Source organism: Triticum dicoccoides, chromosome 6B (assembly GCF_002162155.2).
Source record: "Triticum dicoccoides isolate Atlit2015 ecotype Zavitan chromosome 6B, WEW_v2.0, whole genome shotgun sequence".
Classification (NCBI taxonomy): domain Eukaryota; kingdom Viridiplantae; phylum Streptophyta; class Magnoliopsida; order Poales; family Poaceae; genus Triticum; species Triticum dicoccoides.
In genome coordinates, this window is record NC_041391.1 from 618,697,902 (window position 1) to 618,716,844 (window position 18,943).

Below are 18,943 nucleotides of genomic sequence, written 5' to 3' on the forward strand. Positions count from 1 at the left end.
TTTCTGCATTTTTTTTTGTTTTTTGCTTTATTTTTTTAATTCTTTTTGCTTTTAGTTTTAGAAAAATTATAAACTTTCTGTTAGTGCCATTAGTTTTCAAATTTGAAAACACTTTTTTGCTTTATTTATTTATTTTATTTTGTTTCTACTTACAACAAAATACTTATTGTTGCTATTTTTATTTTTTTCAAGTTTTTTTGTTTTGTTTTCTGCATTATTTATTTTCTTTTGTTTTTTTGCTTTATTTTTTAATTCTTTTTGCTTTTAGGTTAGCAAAATTATAAACTTTCTGTTTGTGCCATTAGTTTTCTTTGAAATTTGTGTGAATCACAAGTTTGTGAGCTCAACAAGGCGTGTAGAGGGACGGGCTTATAAACCGGTGTGAGCGCCCTTCGGTTGGCGAGGTTTTCAAATTCATAGTTTTCAAAATGAACTCTGAAAAAGTTGGCATAGCATGTGCATGTACAAAACGGACAATAGTATCATACTCGTCTGTTACAAAGTTGGCATGGTATCATCATAATAGTTGCGGGAGAAAGTCTTCACTTTTTCTTCGCTTGTGTCGTTTGCTTATTGCGCCGTAACCATGGATAATCTTCATCGTTTATCAGGATGCTTGGGTCAGCCTTGACTTTGAAGGGGGGAATTTCATGAAACTTTTCACACTCTTCAGACATGTCTGTCTTGCCCTCCACTCCCAGGATGTCCCTTTTTCCTGAAAGAACTATGTGGCGCTTTGGCTCATTGTATGATGTATTCGCTTCCTTATCTTTTCTTTTCCTCGGTCTAGTAGACATGTCCTTCACATAGATAACCTGTGCCACATCATTGGCTAGGACGAACGGTTCGTCAGTGTACCCAAGATTTTTCAGATCCACTGTTGTCATTCCGTACTGTGGGTCTACCTGTACCCCGCCTCCTGACAGATTGACCCACTTGCACTTAAACAAAGGGACCTTAAAATCTACTCCGTAGTCAAGTTCCCATATGTCTACTATGTAACCATAATATGTGTCATTTCCCTTGTCGGTTGCTGCATCAAAGCGGACACCGCTGTTTTGGTTGGTGCTCTTTTCATCTTGATCAATCGTGTAAAATGTATTCCCATTTATCTCGTATCCTTTCCAAATCATTACAGTCGAAGATGGTCCCCTGGACAACAAGTACAGCTCATCACAAACAGTGCTGTCACCTCTGAGACGTGTTTCCGACCAACTGCTGAAAGTCCTGATGTGTTCACATGTAATCCAGTCGTCGCACTGCTCCGGGTGTTTGGAGCGCAGACTGTTCTTGTGTTCATCGACATACGGGGTCACCAAGGTAGAGTTCTGTAGAACTGTGTAGTGTGCTTGAGACCAAGAATATCCGTCCCTGCATATTATTGAGTCCCTTCCAAGCGTGCATTTTCCAGTCAGTCTCCCCTCATACCGCGATTTAGGGAGACCTATCTTCTTAAGGCCAGGAATGAAGTCAACACAAAACCCGATGACATCCTCTGTTTGATGGCCCATGGAGATGCTTCCTTCTGGCCTAGCGCAGTTACGAACATATTTCTTTAGGACTCCCATGAACCTCTCAAAGGGGTACATATTGTGTAGAAATATGGGCCCCAGAATGACAATCTCGTCGACTAGATGAACTAGGACGTGCATCATGATATTGAAGAAGGATGGTGGGAACACCAGCTCGAAACTGACAAGACATTGCGCCACATCACTCCTTAGCGTTCGTACGATTTCTGGATCGATCACCTTCTGAGATATTGCATTGAGGAATGCACATAGCTTCACAATTGCTAATCGGACATTTTCCGGTAGAAGCCCCCTCAATGCAACCGGAAGCAGTTGCGTCATAATCACGTGGCAGTCATGAGACTTTAGGTTCTGGAACTTTTTCTCTGGCATTTTTATTATTCCCTTTATATTCGACGAGAAGCCAGTCGGGACCTTCATACTGAGCAGGCATTGAAAGAATATTTCTTTCTATTCTTTCGTAAGAGCGTAGCTAGCAGGACCTTCATATTGATTCGGAGGCATGCCCTCTTTTTCGTGCAAGCGTTGCAGGTCCTCTCGTGCCTCAGGTGTATCTTTTGTCTTCCCATACACGCCCAAGAAGCCTAGCAGGTTTACACAAAGGTTCTTCGTCACGTGCATCACGTCGATCGAAGAGTGGACCTCTAGGTCTTTCCAGTAGGGTAGGTCCCAAAATATAGATTTCTTCTTCCACATGGGTGCGTGATTGTCAGCGTCATTCGGAACAGCTAGTCCGCGGGACCCTTTCCAAAGATTACGTGTAAATCATTGACCATAGCAAGTACGTGATCACTGGTACGCATGGCGGGCTTCTTCCGGTGATCTGCCTCGCCTTTGAAATGCTTGCCTTTCTTTCGACATTGATGGTTGGTCGGAAGAAATCGACGATGGCCCAGGTACAAATTCTTCCTGCAGCTTCCCAGGTATATACTATCGGTGTCAAGTAAACAGTGTGTGCATGCGTGGTATCCCTTGTTTGTCTGTCCTGAAAGGTTACTGAGAGCGGGCCAATCGTTGATGGTCACGAACAGCAACGCCTTTAGGTCAAATTCCTCCTTTTTGTGCTCATCCCACGTACGTACACCGTTTCCATTCCACAGCTGTAAAAGTTCTTCAACTAATGGCCTTAGGTACACATCAATGACGTTGCCGGGTTGCTTAGGGCCTTGGATGAGAACTGGCATCATAATGAACTTCTGCTTCATGCACATCCAAGGAGGAAGGTTATACATACATAGAGTCACGGGCCAGGTGCTGTGATTGCTGCTCTGCTCCCCGAAAGGATTAATGCCATCCGCGCTTAAAGCAAACCATACGTTCCTTGGGTCCTTTGCAAACTCATCCCAGTACTTTCTCTCGATTTTTCTCCATTGCGACCCGTCAGCGGGTGCTCTCAACTTCCCGTCTTTCTTATGGTCCTCACTGTGCCATCGCATCAACTTGGCATGCTCTCCGTTTCTGAACAGACGTTTCAACCTTGGTATTATAGGAGCATACCACATCACCTTCGCAGGAACCCTCTTCCTGGGAGGCTCGCCGTCAACATCACCAGGGTCATCTTGTCTGATCTTATACCGCAATGCACCGCATACCGGGCATGCGTTCAGATCCTTGTAGGCACCGCGGTAGAGGATGCAGTCATTAGGGCATGCATGTATCTTCTCCACCTCCAATCCTAGAGGGCATACGACCTTCTTTGTTGCGTATGTACTGTCGGGCAATTCGTTATCCTTTGGAAGCTTCTTCTTCATTATTTTCAGTAGCTTCTCAAATCCTTTATCAGGCACAGCATTCTCTGCCTTCCACTGCAGCAATTCGAGTATGGTACCGAGCTTTGTGTTGCCATCTTCGCAATTGGGGTACAACCCCTTTTTGTGATCCTCTAACATGCGATCGAGCTTCAGCTTCTCCTTTTGACTTTCGCATTGTGTCCTTGCATCGACAATGACCCGACGGAGATCATCATCATCGGGCACATCGTCTGGTTCCTCTTGATCTTCAGCAGCTTCGCCCGTTGTAGCACCATCGTGCACATCGTCTGGTGCATCTTGATGTTCAGTAGCATCACCGTATTCAGGGGGCACATAGTTGTCATCGTACTCTTCTTCCTCGCCGTCTTCCATCATAACCCCTATTTCTCCGTGCCTCGTCCAAACATTATAGTGTGGCATGAAACCCTTGTAAAGCAGGTGGGTGTGAAGGATTTTCCGGTCAGAGTAAGACTTCGTATTCCCACATATAGGGCATGGACAACACATAAAACCATTCTGCTTGTTTGCCTCAGCCACTTCGAGAAAATCATGCACGCCCTTAATGTACTCGGAGGTGTGTCTGTCACCGTACATCCATTGCCGGTTCATCTGCGTGCATTATATATAATTAAGTGTGTCAAAAATCATTATAGAACATCATGAATAGATAATTAAGTGACCAAATTAATAGAAGTTCATCATCACATAAAAACCAAAGTACATACATAGTTCTCATCTAACAACATAAAGCTCTGCAGAGCATCTAAATTAATTAAACCATACATTGAAACTATGTAAAACATTTCAATGCGAAAACAAATGCGATCATAATCGCAACCAAGGTAACAACTGATCCAACGGCATAATGATACCAAGCCTCGGTATGAATGGCATATTTTCTAATCTTTCTCATCTTCAAGCGCATTGCATCCATCTTGATCTTGTGATCATCGACGACATCCGCAACATGCAACTCCAATATCATCTTCTCCTCCTCAAGTTTTTTTATTTTTTCCTTCAAGAAATTGTTTTCTTCTTCAACTAAATTTAACCTCTCGACAATAGGGTCGGTTGGAATTTCCGGTTCAACAACCTCCTAGATAAATAAAATCTATGTCACGTTGGTCGGCATAATTTTCATAAACAATAAATGAACCAATAGTTATGAAAAGATAATATATACCACATCCGAATCATAGACAGGACGAGGGCCGACGGGGGCGGATACCAAAACCATCGCACTATATAAGATGCAATAATAAAAGTAAGAAAATAATACAAGTAAGAATATTTTTCCTTTCAGAAAGAAGATAAGAACAAGAGGCTCACCACGGTGGTGCTGGCGATGAGATCGACGCGGGTGATCGACGGCGGTGAAGACGGGGACGGGGCGTGATGGACCGCTAAACCTAGACAAATATTGAGGAAAATGGAGGTTGGAGGTCGAGCTTGGAGAGGAGAAAGCTTAAGTAGTGTGGCTCGGGCATTTCATCGAACACCTCATGTGCTATGGAGGTGAGCTAGAGCACCACAAAGCCCCCCCTCGCCGGCAAGAGAAAAACAGAGCACTGGAGTGCTCTGCTCGCGAGCGAGGGGGTATATATAGGCAGCACTATTGGTCCCGGTTCGTGGCATGAACCGGGACTAACGGGTAGCCATTGGTCCCGGTTCATGCCACCAACCGGGACCAATAGTGGTGGGCCAGGAGTCAGGCCCATTGGTCCCGGTTTGTCCCACCAACCGGGACCAAAAGGTCCGGACGAACCGGGACCAATGGCCCACTGGCCCGGCCGGCCCCCTGGGCTCACGAACCGGGGCAAATAGCTCCATTGGTCCCGGTTCTGGATTGAACCGGGACTAATGGACTGAACTAGCCTGGGCCATTGCCCCCTTTTCTACTAGTGTTATGTGTAGAGTGCACAACACATTACGTGTATTGAGGATGAAATGGTCAGAGTATGGCATTTTCAATTTAACTTACTTTTTTGGTGTTGAGCTGTCGATAAATTGGTGTTGGTACCATGATGCTCGAACTGTTATTTTCTTTTGGTAAATGAACTGCTGCTTTGGTGCATAGATGTATCTTCACGAGTCACAAAACTCCTGACATGTAGGCGACTGGAGCGCACCAGAAGCATTGACGGCGACTCAGTCCTCGGCGCCGCCCTCTGCTAGAGCGGTGCGTCCCCTCTGTGTTCTCCCAGCCACCCCTAAGTTTTGGATTTGGATCGTTTCTGTGAACTCTAGCCATGCTCACTTGTAAATCTGGTTTGATGTTTAAACCGTGATTTATGCTCAATACACTCTACTTGTTTTCCTGTATAGTTTTCTTACTTGTTTTCCTTTATGCGTTCACTGTTTTTCAGGAGCTCCAAACCTAATTTTTTTTCCTTTATGTTCACTTTTTTACAGGAGCTCCAGTCCTAATTTTTCTGAGTGTGAAGCCGTGAAGCCAAGTGCAAAGCAGTGAATGCTGGAGAGAGATGATGCTGGAGAGATGCCCTTCCTGTAGGTCTGCACATAAGAGGAAGTTCCTGGGTATACAAGATTCGATGGTTAAACTGGTTGATGTGATGTGAATGAGTGTATAGAAACTGGTTGTGTGATGTGAATGAGTGTATGTAGTTTCACGTGTTCTGTTCTGTATAGCATATTGTAATAAACTTATTTTAGCTGTTATTTGAAGATTTTCATATGCTTTCTCTCTTTTGTCTGTTTGATATATACATATATATTGCTTATTAATAAGCTGTGAAAAATCTGACTTTTGGGACCCATCTGTAAACTGGAGCTGGGGAAAAAAGCTGGAAATAAAATAAATTGACTGCAAAATGTTGTGCGCTAGAAAATAAAAAGGCCAAATTGTAAGCCAGGCCCAGGTAGCTAACCAAAATTAACATAAAATACATATATTAAAAGGGCTTGCCTAAAAAAATACATGGGCCGAATTACTGGGTCAGACCCATGTAGCTAATAAAAGCACAGGAAAAAAAATACATTAAAAAGGCCGAATGGTTGGGCTAGGCCCATGTAGAAAACCGAATTGGACCGGACTGAATCTTGTGCCACATCAGCTTCCACGCTGGATGCCTACGTGCCCTGGGGAGGTTGCTAGTGACCAAAACGCCACAGTAGGAATATTTTGGTCGTAAACGTCCACGACCTTCTCACAGAGAAGGTCGCTATAGTCAGTTAACGACCGCCAGCTGTTGACCTTCTCTTTTTGGTCACAAAAAGATCGCAAATGAAAAACAATGACCTTTCAGTGACCAATAGTCAAGGTCACAAGTTGACATATTTCTTGTAGTGATACTACGGTTCATTTCTTTGGTAGAAAACATAACGTCTTGTGTAACTTTTTTGCAAAAACCATCCATAGGTGGATCTGACTTTGTTAAGTGAGTTTATGAAAGATGAGTCCCCTTTTTTGTCTATGTAGCGTAGCCAACCGTCCCGACTGGTGTCATTCGGTCGACCTGGTTAAAAGACCGAATCACTACTCCTCTCTCCATCTCTTCTCCACTCTGTCTCACTTGCGCTCTCTCGCTCTGTTTGTACTCGTCGCCGCCGTGCCGTGCCATGGTGTCCTGGAGTGATAGCGACAGCACCACACTGTTGAGCACGTCAGCTCAGCTTTCGACAACGGCACCATGAAGGTAAGTTCTTAGAGCTAGGGTTAGGGTTAGGGCTTGTGATTTGGGGATTTCTCGAAGGAGCTTGTTCTCAAGTTTTGGACCAAATCTTTGGCTTTCCTTTGCATGCGCAAATCCCTGCTACCATGGAAGACTCCGATTTCGAGGGCCCTAAAACGGAGTTGCTTGTTTTGTGTCACGAACACGGGAAGGCAGCAGAGAGGCGTGTTACTTTCGAAGGAATTCTCACTGGCAGGAGGTTTTTTTGGTCCATAACGTACTTATGTTGATATTACCCTTGCTGTTGTCGGGTTTATTAATGTAAAGCCGGGCGCTCCTTGTGTCTGTTTTCTAAATTTCTTTTACAGATACCCATCGATTTGAGACGACAAATCCCATGAAACGATGTCTTGGCTACAAATTTTGGTGCAAGGATCAAGTATTGATTAACTTGTCACATGCAAGAAATTCTTATTTTCATTGATTTTTGAATAAATTAGTTGATACTTGAGAAATAATTGATAACTACATTCGGGAAAAAAATAACCCAACGACGGCAACAACAATTTTCCTGATCCACGCAAGAGAAGCTGGACATTGCCCTCCGTCACCAGTTCTCAATAAAAGAACTGCATCCATCCCTTACATGCGGCACACGATACACTATCAAAACCTATCGGAGCCAGTTGATGCCACCCGACACCCACAACAACGGAGGAAATGGGCAACCGTGCTAGCTGTCACTATGTTCGCCATGCATGTTCCCTCTTGACTTGAACACCAAAACCTAACATGGATGTTCCAAAAACTAACTAACATGCATGTTCAAAAGATCATGCAAAATCTTGTTTCAAAAAAAAAGATCATGCAAAATCCCATGCATGCAAGCATAATGTTTATCCCATTGGCCGTGGTCGTTGGCTCGTCGAGGACAGTCCCATCAGCTTGGATCAAGTTAGCTACAAATAGACCTGCACAACACCAAGTTTGCTTCACCCATCCGTCTTCATCCTCTCTTTAGCTAGCTGGAGAGTTCATAGCAACCATGGCTGGCGATAAGCTTGCTGCCTTACTTCTGGCGTGGCATTGCTGGGTTGTGTGGCGCACACATGCCAAGCGAGCTACGGGTATCCCAACCCATTGCCGCCCACCCCAAGCCCACCACCTCCTGCGGCACCCGCACCAGCGGTACTCACCGTGGTCTACTACCAGACGAAGTGCCATAACGCGGAGAAGATCGTGAGGGAGGTCGTCGAGGAGGCTGCAAAGGCCGACCCTGACATCGGCGCCGCGCTCATCCGCCTCTTCTTCCACGACTGTTTCGTCAGGGTACGCCTTACTACAAGTGTATAGAATTCATGCAATCATGCTACGTCCATACGTGTGGATATTTACGCATGCATGGGTATGTTTGTAAATTGTGAGGTGGTATACTAACGTGCTTGAGCCTTTTTGTGCAGGGTTGTGATGCCTCGGTTCTCCTTGACAACACCACGGCCAACCCGCAGCCGGAGAAGTTCGGCATCCCCAACTTCCCCAGCCTCCGTGGTTTCGAGGTGATCGATGCGGCCAAGGAGAAGCTTGAGAAGGAGTGTGAGGGCGTCGTCTCATGCGCTGACATCGTGGCCTTCGCCGGGCGCGACGCCACCGTCTTGCTAAGCGGAAAAAAGAAGTTCAGCTTCCTCGACTTCCTATGGGGTGACAGGAAGTCCAACTTCGACATGCCGGCCGGCGCTACGACGGGAAGGTGTCCCTCGCCAGCGAGACCCTCCCCAACCTGCCCCCTCCCTTCGCCAACGTCAGTGTCCTCGAGGATATGTTCAGGGTCAAGGGGCTCAGCCTCGAGGACATGGTCACCCTCTCGGGCGCCCACACGGTCGGGATCTCCCACTGCTCGTCCTTCCGTGACCGCCTCCCCCCAAACCCCTCATCGATGGATCCTACTTTAGCCGCATCCCTGCTGGGGCAGTGCAGCCGCGGCGGCGACCCCACTGTGGTTCAGGACCCCGAGACTCCCGATGATCTTGACAACCAATACTATGACAACGTGCAGAAACGCAAGGTGCTGTTCAAGTCAGACGCCGCGCTCATGTCATCTGAGACCACATTGAGATTGGTGGACAACCACGCCAAGGACCCGCAGGAGTGGTTGAAGCAATTCCAGGCGGCTATGGTGAAAATGGGCAGCATCGAGGTGAAGACCGAGGCCAACGGGCAGATCGGAAAGAACTGCCGGTTAGTCAAATAACCAGCTCACGAACTGCTGGTCAGAGTATGGCGTGCATCGTCTTAAGTTCTTGACTCCTCGCAACCGTGAGTAATCAGAATATGCTCGTGCTTTTGTGTGTGCTAGCTAAATTACCGGTGCTGTTTTCTTCCTACGAAAAGGTATTTTATTGGTTCATTCTTTGTTTTAAATCTGTATTGAATCTTTTTTGTGTACTTTATTATGAAGAGATGATATTGTCAAGGTATCTTCAGTTTGCTAAAATGGGAATTTCACCACTACAGTGCAGGGATAAAAAATGTATTCCCTCCGTCCCAAAGTAAGAGTTGCTGATTTAGTACTACAAAGTTATACTTAATTAAGCCCTCAATCTGGTAAAAATATCGTGTGAGAATGTCTTATTGTGGCTCTCAATCTGGTAAAATATCGTGTGAGAATGTCTCTGAGGATCTGGATGTGGAAGAGATGACTGAATCTCCCAGTACTGAGATCAGTGTACATAAAGGTGCTTGGGGGATGATTACTCCTGTTCCACCCTCACCTTTGTTTGTATGCCACGATGTGAATACTTATGGGAATGCTTTTCCTCCCTTGTCAGACTATGTGGTTTGGCCTTCCCTGCCTCATATTGTGCCTCTCGAGGAGGGATCCATGGAAGGAGGGGAAAACTGTAGTGTCTATACAGTTGAATCTCCCTCTGGATCACCAATTCATGACAGCATGAGTCAAGAAGAGGAAGTCTCACGCAGACAGAAGCAGAAGCTGGAGAAGGTGGGAGATGTGGCTACCAACAGAATGAGGAAGCGTAATTTGGAAGGTACGAGTATGCCCAGTTCAAAAAATCAATTCTCTGCTTTATCTGACTCTGCCATTATATTGCGTGCATCTTTGATGGGAGTGCAAATCCCTGATGATGACTTTGCAACTGTTGATATTTTGCGTGAATTAGAACTTTCTAGAAATCTGTTGCAGGACAAAAATATTGATACTAATTCACAAAAAATAACCGTCAATGACGGGTTGGGTAATGATGTGCCCCTCTCTTTAACATGGGATGATGATATTGGAGATATTGAGGAACCGTTTATCCTGGTTCAATCTAAAAACAAAAAAAAGAAGTATCATCGCAGGACATCGGTGGTGGTCTTATCTCCTAATAAGTCCAGTAGACCTATGACTAGAAGTCAACAGAAAAATGGGGTGGGTAAGGCTGCTATGGAACCTGGCAGACCTACCAGAGTGAGAGATAAACCTGAACGATATAAATGAAGTTTTTTTTGGAATTGTAGGGGAGTGGGTAAAAAGGGCATGTCCACCTGCCTCATTGACATGGTAAATGCCAATGAATTAGATTTTATTGGGCTTCAAGAGACTATGAAGAAGTCGTATACTCCTGCGTTTTTAGGCAAATTGACCCGAACCATAAATTTTATTGGGAATGGACTCCTTCTAGGGGGAAATCTGGTGGCCTTCTTTGTGGGCTTAATAAGGATAAATTTGATATTCTTATGACCAAGTGTGGAAAATACATCCTGCAGTTGAATTTGTTCGATAAGAACAAAAACTGTAGCTGGGCCTTGATGACTGTGTATGGTGCTGCACATGATGAACAGAAGCCTGAGTTCATTGCTGAACTGTCATCCATGTGCCACAACACTAATATTCCCTATCTAGTTTGGGGAGATTCTAATATCATTCGACATAGTGGGGAGAAAAACAGAAAAACATCCATGTCCCACTTCTCGGAGGTGTTTAACTCTGTTATACACTTGCTTGGGTTGAGAGAGATTTATATGACTGGTGGTTGTTATACCTAGTCCAATAAACAAGAAATCCCGACTTTCGAAAAGCTGGATAGGGTTCTCATGTCTCCTGATTGGGAGGATTTATATCCTCTCGCTTCTGTTCATAAACTGGTCAAAGAAATATCAGATCACAATCCTTTGTTGGTGGATGGTGGGAGTGCTTCCTCTAGAACACCAGGTAACATGTGTTTTAAGTTTGATAATGTCTGGCTCAGTAATCTAGACTTCCTCCCTCTGGTTGCTGAGATTTGGTCTAGGCCAGTCTACACTTCAAACCCCATTGACTCCTTGAATATTAAGCTTAAGAGAATTAAGAAATTTTTTAAGGGTTGGGGGTCCAACTTGTTTGGTCATAATAATATCAGGAAGAATATCATCAAGCTCGAATTGCAGGAGCTTGAAAAACTAGAGGAGGCTGATGGTTTATGCTGGGAAGCTTATACTAGGAAGTTGGATATTCTAGTAGAGCTTAATAAGATGTATGTTGAAGAAGAACTTCACTGGCATCAATTCTCTAATGAGAGGTGGCTTTTGAAAGGAGATAACAACACTTACTTTTTCCATAAAGTAGCTAATGGTCGTCGTAGGAAGAACTCCATGATCTCCCTGGAGTGTGGATCCACTATCATTGAAGGTACTAAAAACCTACTTGTCCATGCTACTGAGTATTATAAAGCCTTGTTTCGACCTACTCCTGGCAATATTTGTCAGATAGATGCTGCTTTGTGGTCTCAGGATGAGATGATCACCCCTGATGACAATGAGGACTTAACTCGACCTTTTTCATTGGAAGAAATCAAAAAAGCTTTGTTTGACATGAAATCTAACCGTGCCCCTGGTCCAGACGATATTCCTGTTGAATTTTATCAACACTGCTGGGATGTAGTAGCCCGGGATCTCCTATGCTTGTTTGAGTGGTTTCACGAAGGCAAGTTAGATGTACAACATCTTAACTATGGCATCATAACTTTGTTGCCTAAGTCGACTGATGCTAATAGGATCCAACAGTATAGGCCCATTTGTCTATTGTGTTGCCCCTACAAACTACTCACCAAAGCCATGGACATTAGAGCTAGCAAATATGCTCATAAACTGTTTAATATTCACCAGAATGCTTTTATTAAGGAGAGACACATAGTGGATGGTATCCTATCTCTTCATGAAGTTTTGCATTATACTCATTTCAGAAAGCAAGTGGGAGTGGTTCTTAAACTTGATTTCGAGAAAGCATATGACAAAGTCAATTGGGATTTTTTACTTGATTGTCATAGGAAGCGTGGGTTTAATTCTAAGTGGTGCGGGTGGGTCTCTCAAATCCTGAAAAATGGCACGGTTAGTGTCAAGATCAATGATGAGGTGGGACCTTACATCCAAAGTGCTAAGGGGGTGAGACAGGGGGATCCTCACTCCCCTTTCTTGTTTAATATTGCGGCTGACTGCCTGACCAAAGTGGTCCTTGCAGCGCAAAAGAATGGTCTCATTAAAGGATTAGCTGCTGATCTTATTGAGAATGGTGTTGGCATCCTGCAATACGCGGATGACACGGTGCTCTGTTTTGAGCATGATATTGACAAAGCTGTTAATATCAAACTCTTGCTATATCTCTTCGAACTTATGTCTGGGCTTAAGATCAATTTTGAGAAGAGTGAGATATTCAGTATCATTGGGGGGGGGGGGATAATGATACTGATTTGATTTATGCCAACATGTTTGGCTGTTAAGTGGGTGCACTTCCTATGAAATATCTAGGAGTCCCTGTTACTTACTCTGCTCTTAAGAACGCGGATCTAGATTTCCTCGACGAAAAAATGATCAAAAACTGGATGCCTGGGTAGCTTATGCGGTATCTTCTGGAGCCAGACTGACATTGTTAGGGTCCAGTCTGGATGGAGTTCCCTCCTTCCTCATGTCAATGTTTCTCTTCAATAAAACTTTTATTGAAAAGCTGGATAAACATCGCAGACGTTTCTTTTGGAGGAGAAAAAATAAGAAACGTGGGTGTCATATGGTTAAGTGGACGAGAATATGTCGATCGAAAAGAATTGGGGGGCTAGGGATTAAAGATCTTCATAAACAAAATATTGCCCTACTCGTTAAGTGGTGGTGGAAATTAGAAACGAGTGATGGGCTATGGCAGCATATTATAAGAGCTAGATACTTCAGGAACAAAACAGTGGCTACCATTCAGAGCCGCTTTTCGGACTCTCCCTGCTGGAAAGCGATTATGAAGGTCAAGGATTCATATATGGCGGGTAGAAAAATTAAGATCGAAAGTGGAAATCTTGCTAGGGTATGGTATGACCCATGGGTTGAGAATACTACATTGAAAGATCGCTTTCCTGATCTATTTAGTATTTGCCAGGAGCAGGAATGCACTGTTGCATCTTGGGTGGCAAGCAATTATGAACTTGGCTTTAGACGTAGACTGGTCGGGGTGTTGGGCGAGCAGTGGGCTTGGATGGTTATGGAAGCTAAGAAACTGTCGCTGAATGACTCCCCAGATAAGATTTTGTGGGCCTTTGGCAGTAAAGGGAAATTTACCACTAAATCCTTATATGAATGGTTGGAAAGAAATTTATCGGGTCCTAACTATAGGATGGTGTGGAAAGCACCTATCCCGCTGAAAATTAAAATCTTCCTTTGGCAGCTGTTTCAGAATGCAGTTCTCACTCGTGATAATATGCATATTAGAAACTGGCCTAGAAATCCTACGTGTTCCTTCTGTACTGACGTCGAAATAGCAAATCATTTGTTCTTTACCTGTTCACTTGCTCGTTCGGTATGGGGGGTGTTGGGCATGACGGCTGGAGCATCCTGTTGTCCTCGTTCTCTGTGGCAAAGCTTCACTTGGCTTTATAAGTTCTTTCCGGGCGGGAAACATTTTTACATGATGATTATTGCTGCAATATGCTAGGGGGTTTGGACCCTCCGCAACAAAGTTACATTTGATAATCATGTTGTCCGTTCTCCTCTGGAGGCTGTTTTCACTGCCTGCTCATTTTTGTTGTACTGGGCAGGTTTGCTAAAAGAAGAAGAAAGGGCGAAGCTCCAGGTTGGAGTGAAGAGGTTGGCTCACGCGACTGCTGCACTGGCGGACAGATCTCTTACTCGAGGCAGATCCCTCTTGGGAGATAGAGATGGGATTCAGATTGGTTAGAAAGTGTTCGGCGTTCGGTCCTTTTGCTTGCCGCCTCCCACTGGGTTTGATGCCCGCTGGATTTATGTTTCCTGGTAGTGGTTCGCTTAGTCGCAGAAGTCTATTAGCATGCCTCATCCTGGGGTTTTCTATCTTCGAATTGGGCTGCGGTTTGTGAGTGTCATCAGGTTTTCGCCCCATGGCGGATGGTCCGTTCCAGGATCATCCCGCGGTGGGTTTCCTGATGATGCGCCAACTCGCTCTCCCCTTTTAGTTTCGTTAGCTCTCAAGGCTCATATCTTTCATTCTCCTAGTTGTAGTGGTTGGACTTTAAAACATTTGGATACAGACTGATGTATTTCCGTTGATTGCGAAATTAATGGAAAGGGGTTGAGAGCTCGGTTGGAAAAAATTAAGCCCTCCAAAAAAGTTATACTCAATGAAGCCCAAAAAACAGATTATACTTAATCAGCGACACTTCTTTTGAGACCGAGGGAGTAATAACAAGCTCGTTATTTCAAAAAAAACATGACGATCGATGCATTCGCACTGCTTGTTTTTTTTCATGCAAAGCTAGCAAGACAATTGATACATTTTCACCTATATGCACCAACAACTTATTCTAAGCAAGATAAACAACTAAGCAATAGCAAGATATATGACATGTAACACTATGACTATCACAAAGTAAAGTGCATAAGTAAAGGGCTCGGGTAAGAAATAACCGAGGCACGTGGAGACGACATGTATCCCGAAGTTCACACCCTTGCGGATGCTAATCACCGTTTGGAGCGGTGTGGAGGCCCAATGCTCCCCAAAAATCCACTAGGGCCACCGTAATCTTCTTACGCCCTCGCACAATGCAAGATGCCGTGATTCCACTAAGGGACCCTTGTGGGTGGTCACCAAATCCGTACAAATCGCAACCCTTGGGGGCAGTCACCGAACCCGTACACTTTGGCAACCCTTGGGGGGCAGTCACCGGAACCCATACAAATCGCTCGGGGCAATCTCCACAACTTAATTGGAGAGCCTGAAGCTTGTCTTGGAGCTTTCCACCACAAGGATTGAGCTCCGCGACACTAACTGTCTAGGGCACCAAAGCACCCAAGAGGAACAAGCTCAAGGGTGCTCAAACACCCATGATTAATAAACTTCTTAAATTCACTTCCACGCATCATGATATGCCCCCAACGTATCTATAATTTATAAAGTATTCATGCCATGTTTACAACAATTTTATATGATTTTGGTATGGTTTGAATATTAACCCGAGCTAACATTGTTTTCAGTAGAACTATCGTGGTGTCGTCTTTTGTGCAGAAATAAAAGTTCTCGGAAGGGGCTGAAAATTCACTGTGATATTTTATGGACCAAAAGAGACCCCTGAAGCTTCGAGAAGGACCTGAAGCCTCACGAGAAAGCGACAAGCCTGGGGGGCGCGCCCTACCCCCCCCCCTCCCCAGGGCGCCTGAAGTAGGCTTGTGGCTCCTTCGTGGGCCCCCTTGACATGAAAATCAACGCCAAAAATTCCTATAAATACCCCAAACTCCAAAAAGAACCCTAGATGAGAATTTCCACCGTCGCAAGGCTCTGTAACCACGAAGACTCAATCGGGACCCTGTTCCGGCACCTTGCCGGAGGGGGAAACCATCACCGGAGGCCATCTTCATCATCCCGGTGGTCTTCATGTGCTACAAGAAATATGTCAACTTGTGACCAGCACTATTGGTCACTGAAAGGTCATGGTTTTTCATTTGCGACCTTTTTGTGACCAAAAACAGAAGGTCAAAAGCTGGCGGTCGTAAACTGACTATAGCGACCTTTCTTCTGGAATGGTCGTGGACGTTTATGACCAAAATATGTCTACTGTGGCATTTTGGTCACTAGCAACCTCCCCAGGCCACGTAGGCATCCAGCGTGGCAAGCTGATGTGGCACAAGATTCAGCCCGGTCCAATTCGATTTTCTACATGGGCCTTGCCCAACAATTCGGCCTTTTTACTGTATATTTTTCTCTATTAATTTGGTTGACTACATGGGCCAAGCCCACATTTTAGCCTTTTTATTTCTGGGCCATGGCCTCTTATAATGCATTTCTTATTAGTTTTTGTCCTTCCAGAAAAATATTGTTTGGGCCATGGCCTTTTCACCCCAGACCACGTTTGTGCCACGTTTATTTCTGCGTCATGGCCTATTCAGGCCCAGTACTTCATGGCAATTGAGTAATTTTCACAATCTGGCATTAAAGCAACATGTACACAGGGAATACAAAATTTCATTACACAGGAATTGTTCAACACGCAGATTTGGTACATCTGGTACTGTCCTAACAATGTCCTAACAATGTCTACATAATTTGCCTTATCTCACTACTACATAACATTGTTCAACACGTAGGAGCACATCTAGTACTGTCCTAACAATGTCTTCATTGCTCCCTCTGATGGGCAAGTTCTCCAGGTGCGACAACTTGCCTTCCTACAAGAACAGAACATTACATGAATAGATCAATCGAGGAGGAAACAGTAAAACAGGCTGAAAACATCACACATACAAATAATAACAGCATACATTAATGTATAAAATAATAAAAATATCTATAACCAGGGCTATTACTAGCCAACCTATGTGCATGAATCATAATAGATCAAGCAAAAGACGTATAACCATCAGCAAACAACAAATATTAGTGAAAGGGGACAATTTCTAGTACTCGTCATTTTTGCAAAGTGAGCAAGAACGATGATATTTTCCTACACATACTTTTTGATTTTTCCTTAGTCCTATAGTGATCTGCTCACTCCAATTCTATCTACTCAACCCATTCACATGCAACATGGATAATCATGAAGCATCTACTCAAATAAGGAATTAGAATGCAACATGGATAACTATGCCCTAGCAGTTTCAGACTTCAGCAGATTTAGTTAACTATTTTTTAGACTACAACAATTTCAGTGAACTGTTTTAACACCTAAGAGTTCCAAACTTCAACAGATTCAGACTAGAGCAATTTCAGTAAGACAAGTAGATTAACACCTAACAGTTTCAGACTTCAATAGATTCATACTAGAGCAAAATATTATACACATTCTGCTACACAGAACCAAAATCCTTGGCGACTAGCTCCTGAGACGGCCGCTGCTGGCTGTAATCCTATGTTCCCAGAACCAAACTAGAGAGTTTCAGCAAGCCAGTGGACTGAAAACATAGCAGGAACCAATGGCAGAATCAATGGAGAGAGGGGCCTGGCAGGCCAATGAGCGCACCAAAGGGGGGAAGCAGTCTTCGGCGGCACGGCGCGGCACGGAGAAGCCGCCGTGGGTGCTGGTGTTGGAGCCAGTGAGCGTGTGACATCCTTGCGAAGCGCTGCTTGACGGTCTCGCCGTCCTCGCCGCCGCTCCCGCTCTTAGTGGACTCGCGCATCCGCCGGACCACCTCCTGCAGCAGATCAGGCCGAGGCTCAGCAAAACGCCACCATAGAAAGTGAAACAAATCGAACAGAGCCGCCATTGTCAGCGTCAAGACTCAGAGCATGGGCATGCCGGCACGCACGCACCTCATTCTCGGGGAGCAGCGAGAGCTGCGCGTACACCTCGTCCATGGACGCGTCCGCTTGCGAAGCGCAAAACCAACCAACCATGGCATCCGGCTGCTGCTGCTCATCCATGGTTGGGCATCCTACATCCATCCGGCTGTAGGTGCTCATGCATGGTAGGAAACCACATCACATGTTAGTCAAAGGAAGTATTTGTGAAGTCAGCCTTGCAATCTTTTGTAATGCAGAAAACATAAGAGCCTTTCAGAGATTTGATGTGTTGGATTAGGAAGCAAGTGAACATAAGATTAAGTGTTCCTAATGCTGGCTAGCTGCTGCTCTAACTAGCTTTTATGGTCAAGGTAACTAGCCTAACAGTAGGGTAATTCATGGTTTCGACTAACAGTTATACTACCTGTGTACTAAATTAAATTAAATCAGTACACACTTGAGCTTTTATGTTTGGAGGATCAGGTTGGTTAAGCAGATACAGTGGATGGAACATAGCAGAAATAGGCTAGTATAGCTCCAGTTTTAGTCATCCCAAAGGAATATTCATAGCAAAGCAAGATAGGTTGAAGCTAGACAAGCGGATTTCGAGTGTTGATAAGCAAATATGAGCATTGCACGTACATACACAATTGAACAAACTTCGATTTGGATCTGGAGGCAGAGAGGGGAATCTCACCCCGTTCGCTAGGCGGGGAAGAGGGGAATCTCACCCCGTTCGCTGTCGAGGGCGGCAGATCTGTTGACGTACATGGCAGCAGCGGCTGCTGCATGGGGGGCTATGGCCGGCGTGTAGCTTGGGTGGATCCTCCTAGAGGAGCTTGGCCTTGGCGCGGTGGATCTCGGCGTTGAGCACGCGCCATCGATGGTGGGAGAGGCGGCCACCCGAGCAAATCAATGAGAAGGGGTCAGAGGTCGTGGCCATGCGAGGCAAGTCGCTAGTAAAACGACTCAGCTGCGGGAGGAGATGGACCTGATTTGGCCAGCAGGGACCATTGCGTGTCCTCGCCATCGAGGATCTGGCCGCCGTCTCGCTCGCACGGCCTGGATCCACCCGCCGCGTTGTGGTCGCAGTGGAGAAGATGGCGAGGTCGGCAGCGGAGCTCAAGGGGCCGGAGATGGAGGCTGGCCGCGCCGGGGACGCCGTGAGAAGCTCTACGATCCGCGGGCGAGGAGCGAGGCGATGACGAGCAGGCGCGCGGGCGCGAACGGCGGGAGTAGGTGGTCGTCCACGAAGGCGAGGAGGAGCGGCTTGAGGTGGAAGGGGAGGTCGCGGCGGGATCGGGCGTCGTAGGTGGCGGCGGCGGTCCA

The 18,943-nt window shown here is 45.4% G+C and overlaps 2 pseudogenes; both read left to right on the plus strand.

Moving 5' to 3' along the window:
- Window positions 1–7,960: 7,960 nt before the first annotated feature.
- Window positions 7,961–9,163, plus strand: LOC119321335 (annotated as a pseudogene).
- Window positions 9,164–9,862: 699 nt separating this feature from the next.
- Window positions 9,863–14,104, plus strand: LOC119321336 (annotated as a pseudogene).
- Window positions 14,105–18,943: the final 4,839 nt, after the last annotated feature.